The sequence below is a fragment of the Sphaeramia orbicularis genome, chromosome 21 (assembly GCF_902148855.1).
Source record: "Sphaeramia orbicularis chromosome 21, fSphaOr1.1, whole genome shotgun sequence".
Taxonomy (NCBI): Eukaryota; Metazoa; Chordata; class Actinopteri; order Kurtiformes; family Apogonidae; genus Sphaeramia; species Sphaeramia orbicularis.
Window position 1 is genome coordinate 32,745,086 of NC_043977.1, and position 11,794 is coordinate 32,756,879.

Below are 11,794 nucleotides of genomic sequence, written 5' to 3' on the forward strand. Positions count from 1 at the left end.
TGCTTAAGGTAAAAAAAAAAAACAGTAAACAATAAAGCAATTAAATATTTATGATGATTTTGTAAGATATAGGTATATGTCTTCAAAAAAACGAACAAAAAAAACATACCTATAAATATATTTGTGACTGTTGTTTTGGTTTGTATTCTTTTGGGCAAAAAAAAATATGGTAGTATATAGTACATATCTTTGGTTGTTTTGTAAGAAAGACCAATAGAACATCATTTTTGGCCAGTTTTAACATGACTTGTACTCTGTTACTTCCTGCCTCTGTCATACGATGAATTTGTTTCCTGACTAGAAAAACATTTATCAGAGATGCTAATCTGAATGTGTCGAAAGATAAAGCTGAGGATGAACCACAGGAAGTAAATTATCTTCACATGGCTGAAAGCAAGCACAATTTTTTTCTGATTGAAAGCAAAATAAGAGTGTATCTTACAGACGCAGATTTTCATGTATTATGTTTCAGAAGCGATGCTGACAGCATTTGTTCATATCAGGATTTCACACACTGGCTGTTATATTACGAAAAAAATACATGTTTGGCCGTCCAGAGAACAATCCCACTAATCTAAGCTCTACAGCCATTTTCAGACAGCTTAACCTCCTCATAATCTGTCTGAACTCTGGACACTTACTTCTAAACATGGACAGTGATTAGCAGCTTATCAGAGACTTATACCACAACTATGAAAGCTACCCCACAATAAGCTGCTCAAACATCCCATGTCCCCATTGAAGATGCAACATAAGGAGTAAAGCATCATCCATCAGCACAGAGACACGTAAACAACATCCCTCAGGAAGTTTACTATCTTGTGAAGACAGCTAATTACCCTGGACGTCCATGCATTTCTCACGGAGCGTCCTCGGAGCCAGCCAGGAGTGAGAGGCACAGCTGGTCTTGATGACTCCAGCGCTCTTGCTTTTGAAGGCTGAGCTCAGATAACTGCTGCTCTGGTCGGTTACCGGCCATCTGAAATTACACCTCCACCTTCCCACAGTGCCCTGCACTTGCCACCCCACCCATTCCCCCACCCCCCCAAAGTTCTTTCTACTGTAATCCACATACAGTCTGGAGCAGATACAAAGAAATCTCGATTCAGCAGGAAGTACATTAGGGAGAAGAGTATACCATCATTCCTGATGGTATATCTGAAAGAGATGTGGGTCAGATGTAAGTAATAATAATAATAATAAAAACAAGAAGAACCACAGCACTACTGAGGAGATAAAATGACTAAACGTAAGGGGGTAATTATGAGGAAATTGCAGCCGTTCAAGTGCAGAATTTGTCAGCTGGTAATGGCAGAAGTGCCCTTATATAAAAACATAATAACAGCAGTGAGTGTTCAGTCACATGTAGACCCGCAGCTACCAATCATTATTGTAACTGATTAATATATTGATGATTTTCTTCAACTCGATTTGATTAAACAGTTATTTGAATAGACATTCTGTCTGTTCAGACACACCCTGTCCTTTATTCCAGAACCAGCTGAAACAACATCCACAAGTACTGAAGTAACAGGACATATACAAAATCTATATATATTAGGGGTGTAACGGTACAGAAAAATTTCTGTTTGGTATGTTTTCGGTGCAGGGGGCTTTGGTTCAATACGTTTTCAGTACAGTGAAGGAGACCAGTGAAGGGGGGGGCTCCATAACTACTGAACACCAAAAGTTAAACTTAACAGGCTTCGAACATCCGACCTGGCTTCTGTGCCTCTGTTATACTCTCTGTTGTCATGCTTACCCCCCCTTATTGGCACCCCAGCCTCAGAATAAAGAGTTTTTTGGGGGGGGTTTTGCAGCACCACGTCGCTGCAGAATAGAGGAATCCCAGCACATGGGTTCTGCTTGTGCCCACCCTGCTTCCTCAGTGTTTGTGTTCTTCATATAGACAACATGTATTCATTTGGTACGCCACTGTATTGTATCGAAGGCCCCGAAATGAAACGGTGCAGCATTACACCCCTACTATATAGAAATAACAACAATGGTACATTTATATATATATATATATATATATATATATATATATATATATATATATAAACAAATTAGTCAAATGACATCTACAATCTGTGCACTGCAGTCCTCAACAAATTTGTATCCAACTTACTAACAATTTAAGATGGAACTAAAATACAACTTCAAAATAATATAGTTACACATTTGTAATGTTTATGTGAAAGCTTAAACATTTAAAGGGGTAAGTGATGGGTACAATTTAGAAAAGTGTGCATATAGACATTTTCTGCCTCTTTGTCCATCATGGCATCATGTGCGTCACAATAAGTGCCCATGTGAAACACAACAGTGGAACCAATGTTTAGCAGCAGTCACATGTAAAGTTCTGTCAGCATTTTAGGATGAACTAAGGGTGGTTTCACAGGCCAAACTAAACTTTGCAAGTGTGAAACCCCTCCAAACAACAGAACAGACCAGAACAGTCCGTCTTGGCCCAGATCAAACTGAACCATAGTTTGGTTCATTTAGACTTTTGCAGAAAGTTACATAAGGCTACGTTAAAATACACAAACACCAGTAAATCAAGTAATATATAAGGACACAGAGCATATGTAAAAATGATGCGGGATCCCAAAACCTGGGTGGTAAAGCAAAACTAACCACATGAAACATATACAGTGAAAAAACAAAACCTCATGAACTTTAGTAAAATTATACATAAACATAAATGTATTAAAAATCTACTTCTAATGACTTCCAGGGGAACTTTTTTGCTGTTTTTTCTCCAATCCATTTACATGACTATAAAAATGTGGTAACTGACACAATTGTAATAATTGGATCTGACACGTTTTCATGCACTTCAAAAATGTGATGATTGAAAAACCCAGGTTTACACATTCCACTTCATAATCCAAAGTCTACTCAAACTTTTCACAACGGACAGAAAAAATCTCTGATCAACTGGACACAACCTGGTCAGCCCCAAACACTAGACAGACAAATCAAACTTAACAAGCTGGGTGAACATTTTATCAGGAAACACCACCTCAGAAGATGCAAAAAGTCGATTAAAAACAAGCAAAATCTGACTTTCATAAATCAAGTGGCTAGAGACATGAATATACAGTGAGTAAATGATAATGCTGTTTTGTATCTGCTGTGCAAATGAACAAGTGTTCGACTGAATATTAACTTAATATTAATAAACATGTCAGTGTTTTGGCCCAAAAGAAATTAGAATAGCAGATTTAAAAAAATAAATAAATAAATAAATTGTTTGGTTAAATATTCATGAAAATTGGTTTGTTTAAAAAAGGCACTAAAGAACTTTTAATATGAGACGACTTCTACCCTCATTCGCATGATAGGCCATATCATCTTGTGCTTAAGTCAAAGTGACTGTTCGTGCAATATTGAAAAGGTGCTTCGCTGCACTGCCACGGCCATAGAACATGTGTCTTGAAACGTGGCCTTGAAAAATAACCTCTTCCATTTCTGTCCTGGAACAAATTTTCCTTTGGTTTTACCCCTATAATGTGGTTCATCAGTCAAAGTAAATGCTGACATAACATCCTGATGAAAATGACTGTATAGTTATTTTAGTTTCACTTCCCTCCCTTCAGGACTCCCTGTAATATCTGACTGAACGGTATAAATCTGTTATTGGGTCATCCCTGCTTTTTATGCAATTTATATATTTAGAACAGCAGTATTTCCTCACCCCTTCTCTATGGCTGGAAAAAAAAAAAAAAACTCCATTTCCTTTACTTCCAAAACGTGCCAGTGGTTCAAACGTGTCAGCAAAAAGTATCTAAAGCCGCTGTCACACTCTTTTCACTAAACTGCAATACAGCCACAATTGAATTTTCTGTTATTTACATAGTAAATATCACTTCAGCTGGCTTTATAACATGCACAATACGAATTATCATTTAGAGATAACCTGTTCTGAATTATACGATGTGTATCAAATGTAAAACAACAACTTGAATAAAACACACCTTCATCTGCAACATGTTGTGAATCCAGTCAGGGCACTTATGACACCGACAAACCCGCCAAGCAAAAATGTCAATGTTTCCTCAGTGAAATAAGTCATAAAACTCTAGTCAGACATGAAAATGAAAAGCCGACACTTGGGGTGCATTGGTGGGAAACAGCTGCAGGTGTTCTGCGCTGTATTGTGTTTTACCATGTTAGGATTAAATCATTATGTACTGTGGTGATGGTGTGTACAAACACAGCAACTCTCCTACACACCTGTAGTCTGTCTGCACACACTCACAAACACATTTCAGCTGCAGACACACACGAAAAAAAGAGGTGCAAGCCAGTGTGCAGCCATAATTAGATAGGGGTGTGTAAAAGCAAATGTTTTGGGCAACAGTCGCAACCATATGGCAGACAGCGAACCTCAATTTATCAGGTATCCATTTGCACATCCATAACACATAATTAAAGAGCGTAGTAACAACTATACTTCATAAAACTCGGAGGAATTCAAGTTTTAGGTTTTATATGCAGGAGCCAACAGCTGTAAACATCGTCCACTACCTTCATCTTTTGTCCTCTACATAAACTCTGAAAGCTCTAGAAGGTAAAAAAAAAAAAAAAAAAAACAGTGTTCATAATTATTCAGCAGCTGCACACACAAACAAAATGACATATCTCTGACACAATGTCACTATAACCCGGTGAGAGGCTTTTGTACTTTCTGCTTCACGCTGCTTGTGCTGCACACAGAAGGGAATTCAAAGAAATCACCGGTGTCTTTGATTCCATTGGACAACAGGAAAGAGAGAATGCATATGCTTGCGTGTGTTTTCTTATTATAATGAGCTTCACTGTTCTCTTCACCTCTGCAGCCGCTGTTGAAGGTGATGTTGAGAGAAGTCACACCAGCTCAGTGATCTTCCCCTTTGGTGATTTCAGATAACTCACAGCAGTTCAAAGACAACCCACACAAAACAACACTTTATTGCCCTTGACACTTCAATGCTCCCCTCACTCACTTTTGGCTGACATGAAGGCGATTAAGAGCCCTTTTTTTTTTTTTTTTTGTTTGAGTTGAAGGCATTTGGTCTGAAAGCTGATAAGATATTTGACTGTTTTAATTAAATTCACTCCACAAGGAAGTCAGTTTAACCTGTAAAAAAGAGAAGCCGCGAGTTTAGTCGAGTGAAATAAACACAGAGCGATCAAGGAGGTGTTAAACAACGCTGCTAGATTTAACTTTCAGGCAGGTAAGCACATGTGACCCTGATGTTATAATGACCTTCCTGTCTATGAGTCCATTTAAGTTAATATTATGCTATCAGGGTCAAAAGTGGGTTGACCTTTAAAGATCTGAAACAGCCACCAGCGACTAAAAGCATCTACTGATCTAAAATGTTTAATAATTTCTCAACCATAAATCCTGTCAATACACTGATTTTTTTTTTTTGTTTTGTTTTTTTTTACTTAACCAGGTAAAGTGCCATTGAGATCTAGATCTAATTTCCAAGGGCAACCCGGCCAACATAACATGTGCTTTCTCAGCAGTATCTGATGTGTCTTATTTGGACGTTCAGGGGCTCCATAGTGAACACGGAAACATTCATCTTCTGCAACAGTGATTCACCAATAAAACCCATGTAGTTTGACAAATGACATAGGTTGAAGATGCTTGTTTTGCTGTCAGTTAATGATTTTTTTTTTTTTTTTTTTTTTTACAGAAAAGTCAGCTTTTCTTCAGATTTCTCTGTTTTTATATAACAACCTTTGAATTTACTATGAACGTCTATATGAATGGTAAATTCAATATAGGATGAAATGCCAGATTTTCACTGAATAATGCAAAATACAGAGGATGATATGATAATAAATGCAGATAAACCACTTAGGAAAGGTTAAATATAATTTTGAAGTTGACAGAAAAACAGTTGTAAGTCTTTAAGAGTTAATGAGGATCCTTTAGCCCTTTCATGTATAGTGGACAGTTATTCTACAGCTGTTCTCTTGTATATTCATGGGTTTTGTTGTTTTAGTTCCATATCAGCCAAAACTATGGACACTAATGCATCATACCAAACACTGATATTCATACCATTACTGTAAGTTTGCTGTTCTAGATAAACCTGATCTGCAGTAACATGTTTGAGTGTAAATGAATTGCTTGTTATTGTTATTAAACTGCAATTAAAAGGTTTTATTTATTTATTTATTATTTTGCATATTATCTCCATGAAGTGAGTATTGACTAGTATTAGAGTATGTTAAAATGTGACAAAACAGCAGATTGGCAGCATTATTATTATTTTTTTATTTTTTATTTTTTCATAGTTTTCACACAATGTATAAATAAATACATGTTTCGTTGCTTCAAAAATTAAACGCATGGTGTCTGTCAAACTGAGTGGACATTTTTGGAACTCCATGAAAAATAGGTTCATAAAAGAATTTTCAATTGCATTCTTTTTTTCATATCTAAAGATGAATAAAAACACTCAGGAAAAAAAAAAACATGATTAAAGTTCTCATAATTCATGCATGAAAGGGTTAATAGGCTCATTTAGAATTTTTTTTTTTTTTTTGCAACTTCAAGTGTGTGTTTATTTTCTTTTTCAGCCTGTATTTGGTGTTTAGTATGAATGTATTAAAGCCCAACAATAGATGTGTGCATCCTCTCAAGTTGTGGAGCAGCATGTAGGCCTGACTTCACTGTGAATGAACTCCACTCCTCCAGTTCCAGTCTGAAGAATGTCTTGCAAAGGGTTATATGGTCCCTGCGTGTTCACCCCACGGGAGAGCATCTATAACGGACCTGCGTGTCCACTGTGCACAACTCCACCGCATGTGTCAATAATGCTGCTCATGTTTATTCAACCGTTTTCGTGGACACCTTTAGAAGAGGCGCCGTGACTAAATCAGCTGCTGTGGAATTAGCTCGGTGTGGCAAAGTGACGCACGCAAACGATTGTTTTTGTTTTGATTTCCTTTTTGTTTTTTTTTTCCTTTGCAAAACACATGAACACCCGCATGGTTTATGAACGCAAAGATGATTTAGTGGATCGTGCATTTCCAGACATCGACGCACATCTTCTCCCTGCGCTCCGTGTCCTGCACAAAGCGCTCAGAAGGAGCACATGCAGATCTGGATGGAAATCCTGCGCAAAGCGAACAAAGCCTTACCTAAAAACTGTGTCGGTCCTCACTGGGTGATGCCGCTGCTGCATTTGTTCGGTCCATTTTGCGCCGGTTCGCTGGGTTGCACAGGGGAGAGGGCGGTTCGGTTTGGCTCGCAGTTCATTGAGGGGATATCCACTACTACGCGGAGCGGAGCGGAGGGGCTGTGTTGTCTGTCACATTGTTGCTGGCCTTTTTCTTGCATCCACATCTGAGTTTGAGGGGCGGAGTCACAGAGGGGTTGGTTTTTCCACTGAGGCACCGAGGTGGTTTGTTGAAGGGGAAGGAGGAGAAATGGTATATGAGATGAAATGCAAATAAGTAAAAAAAAATAATAATAAAAAAAAAAAAAAAAAAAAAGAATCAGATGGATTTGTAAAACCACTGCATCCCCAAAGTCTGCCACCATAGTTCCAATCAATCAATCAATCAATCAATTAGTCAATCGATCAATCAATCAATCAAAATTTATATATATAGCACTTTACAACAAGATGAAGAAGACCAAAGTGCTTTACACCTAAAAGCATGATTAACCCTTTCATGCATGAATTATGAGAACCTTGGTCAATATTTTTTTCTTGAGGGATTTTATTCCTCTTTAGGCATGAAAAAAAAAAACAATGCAATTGACATTTTTTATGACCCTATTTGTCATGGAGTTCCAAAAATGTCCACTCAGCTGGACACCATGCATTTAATTTTTAAAGCAAAGAAACCTGCATTTAAAACCCATCATCAGAAACTGATAAACTGTGTGAAAACTATGAAATAAAAACATTTTTAATGCTAACGCTCACATTTTAACATACTCTAATACTAGTTATTACTCAATTCATGGAGATAATATACAAAAAATGCTTTTTGTTTAAGAAAACTGTTAATCGCAGTCTAATAACAATTAGCAATTAATTTACACTAAAATATGTTTGTGCAGATCAGGTTGATCAAGAACAACAAACAGTAAGAACAGTAACTGTATGAATTCCATTGTTCAGGATGATGCATAAGTGTCCACTGTGTTGGCTGATATCCAACTAAAAAAACTAAAGCCATGAATATACAAGAGAACAGCTGTAGAATAGCTGTCCACTGTAGTGACATGAATTATGACAACCTTAACCCTCCGGTATCCGGATGCACCTTTTAGGCACACTTTGCACTTCGTGTTAAAAAACTTAATATTATTTTTCACAATTTAATTAAGGTTAGAATTCAAAAGTTGTTCATTTTTGCATGATCTTTAAAATTCTGACCACCAACTAAAATCTGCGCATTGTAAACAAAAGAAAATTACAAGACTAGCATCTGTCTCCCAAGTGTGCCAAAAACGCACTATTTCTTCCATTTGATATGTATGATTAGGGCTGACCTTGATTTACAAAAATATAATCAAATTAGAGTGGAAAAATAAATCAATATATAATATTTAATAGTTTGATTTATAGGTGTGCATTGTACGCACACTTGGTGACAGATGCTAGTATTTTTGAACATTTGACCTAGCGCCAAAAATAATAATGGAAATTTACCGATGTTGGAGTTAATCATTGACATATGCCAGGATGAAAAAATCAAATAATATGTGAGCCACTTTTTATGCAGCATATTGAAAAAAATATTTTTTTGTGTGTTTTTTGCATAAAAAAAAAAAAAGGTTTGTTTACATTAAAAACACGGCACTTAAAGGGTTAAAAAATGTGACAGTTATTGAGTATTTGGTATTTTTATTTATGGCTCAAGTTGATGAAATAGAAAAAAGTGTTAAAGAATTAAAAACAAACTGTATGAAATTTTTTTTTGACATTATTCCACAAGTGTGTGAAAAAGGCACACTTGGTGTTTAGTAAGGGCCTTGGTGGATGGGATACCGGAAGGTTAATCATGATTTTTTTACACCTGTTTTTATTCCTCTTTAGGCATAAAAAAAAACAAAAAACAATGTAATTGACAGCTTTTTATGAACCTATTTTTCATGGAGTTGCAAAAATGTCCACTCAAATGGATACAATGGGTTTAATTTTTGAAGCCAAGAAACGTGTATTTACTGATATACTGTGAAAACTATGAAATCAAAACACTTTTAATGCTGCTAATCTGATGTTTTCTCACATTTTAACATACTCTAATTCTAGTTATTACTCACTTCATGGAGATAATATACAAAAAAAAAAAACATTTTGTTAAAGAAAAAAAAAGATTATTACATTCTAAAAACAAGTGATTTATACTCAAACATGTTGCCACAGATCAGGTTTATCCAGAACAGCAAAGTTACATGATGCATAAGCGTCCACTGTGTTGGCTGATATGGAACTAACACAACAAAACTCATGAATATATAAAAGAACAGCTGCAGAACAGATGTACACTGTAGTGACCACTATGCATGAAAGGGTTAAACTGAAAATCCAATCCAATGAATCCAATGAAACACATTTGAGTCCAGTGAGTTATCATGACATGGAAACAGTCAAACAGAAGCATAACTTTAGAGCAGATACTCCACGGTAAACCATCACTGAGCAGCCCAGGGGGCCTCAGGGGACAAAGGGTTTCCAACAGGACGATATTAGGTGAGAAGGCTCTCGTAATGAACTTACAATCATCTGTGCCCAGAACTGCAGATATATTCCATTTGGTCTCCCTACTGCTGTGCCAAATAAAGGCTTTAACAGCGTGGATGTCAAACTCATTTTAGTTCAGGGGCCACATACAGCCCAGTTTAACCCATAAAGAGCCAAACATCCATCACACACCAAACACATCTACTGATCTAAACTGTTTAATAACTGTTGATCCACTAATTCTATCAATGCATGTAAATAATTGGTGTAAAATGTAGTTTGTCATCTTTTCATGGTCATCAGATATGACCCATTTGAACGTTCAGAGGCTCCGTAGTGAACGTGGAAACACCGTCATCTTCTACAACATTGATTCACCAGTAAAATCCATTTGACAGTGAATGGAAATGCTTGGTTTATGTTCAGTTATTGATATTTTTGCTGAAAAAGTCATGTTTTCCTCTGTTTTCTCAGTTTTTGATATAATAACTCTTAAGTTTATTCTGAGCTTTTATGAACATCTACATGATCAGTGAATCAAATATTGGTAAATACATGATTTACACTAAAGAAATGCAAAATAAAGAAGATAACATTATTAATGACAGTGGATGTAAATGCTTGCTTTATATTCATTTAATGATAGATTTTAATGAAAAAGACACTTTTTCTGCAGTTTTTTCTGTTTTTGATATTATAATCCTCAAATTTAATCTGAGCTTTTATGAACATCTACATGATCAGTGAATTAAATCCAGGAAAATACTTGATTTATACTGATAAAATACAAAATACAGAGGATAATAGTATAAATAAATGGTGATAAATCACTTAAGACAGGTTAGATATAGAGAAAATTTCATTTGGGAACTGACATGAAAATAGCACTGGGTCTTTATGGGTTAATCAGTAAAATAATAACATAATAACTTCTAAATGATGAGAACTTCAATTTTTTTTCAGAATGAAAACATTTGCATTTACAGCTACTGTGAATAACCTGAAAATCCATGAATAATCTGACATTTTTTAAGACAAATAAGTGCAATTTTAACAATATTATGTCTCAGCTTACCATTTACACATGTGCATTACAATTTACAGATCACAGATCTACAAAACATTTAGTAACAGGCACCTAGAACTGAAATATATAGTATTTAACCATATGATCAAAACAGCTTGTAAAGACTCAGTAACACCATTGACTATCAATGTCTTCTGTGTAATTTTTGGACTTTCCAAATTCATCCCATGGGCTAAATTGAACCTTTTGTAGGATGTTTTTGGTATATGTTTGACACCCCGGGTTTATCGTATTTATTGTACAATAGAGGGGTATTGATGACCTCAAAGTCACAAGTAAGAGGAGAAATGTGAGAGTATGAAGCAAAACATAAAAGAATGGTTCCTGGCAGGTCTGTGTTTTCTGACAACAGTGTGGTAAAACATGCAAATCACTCACTGATAGTAGAGACAAGAAGAACATGTATACATAACATTACAGCACATTTGATTCTGACTCATCAGCATATCATGTGTTTATCATCAGACTGGAACATTTTACACACTAAAGCACTGTATTGAGGTTAACTGTAATTTTTGGCACAGCAGTAGTGTGAGGCTACAGTGTTGTTTTGGAGGACTGGTGCTAGAAATTCACTTTTTTTTTTTTTTTAGATTCTATCGATGCAAGAGAGCAAATAGATCTGAGATATGCAGTACTTTGTAAAGTATTAGGTTTGTTGGTTTAGTAAAGTTATAATGATCACACATATCCATTTCTCAGTGCCTGTATTAAAATATAGTTTGCATATATTTGGGGTATGTCCAGCAGGAAAACAAAGTTTCTGGAAAAACAACTTCTATAAACTGAAGAGGTAGTAATTACTTTCACTTCCCTCTGGACTGATTATGTTTTTTAACATTTAAGTTCAGACAATGTGAGATTTTTTTGCATTAATTTTTTTTTCTTTTTACTTTTTATTTACTTTATTTATTAGGAACCAGGTACAATCTTAACCATAAATGTTGCTGTTTGATGCATCACACCAGAGTTAGTCTTACATCTGCAGTCTACT

At 35.8% G+C, this 11,794-nt stretch overlaps 1 protein-coding gene across 1 annotated transcript in view; it reads right to left on the reverse strand.

Moving 5' to 3' along the window:
* Positions 1–7,327, reverse strand: part of st6gal2a (ST6 beta-galactosamide alpha-2,6-sialyltranferase 2a) — an 88,240-nt gene extending 80,913 nt beyond the window's left edge. The window contains exon 1 of the mRNA XM_030124914.1: positions 7,153–7,327. The gene's annotated coding sequence lies outside the window, so the exon portion shown is untranslated. The remainder of the gene's footprint in view (positions 1–7,152) is intronic.
* Between the last annotated feature and the right edge of the window lie 4,467 nt (positions 7,328–11,794).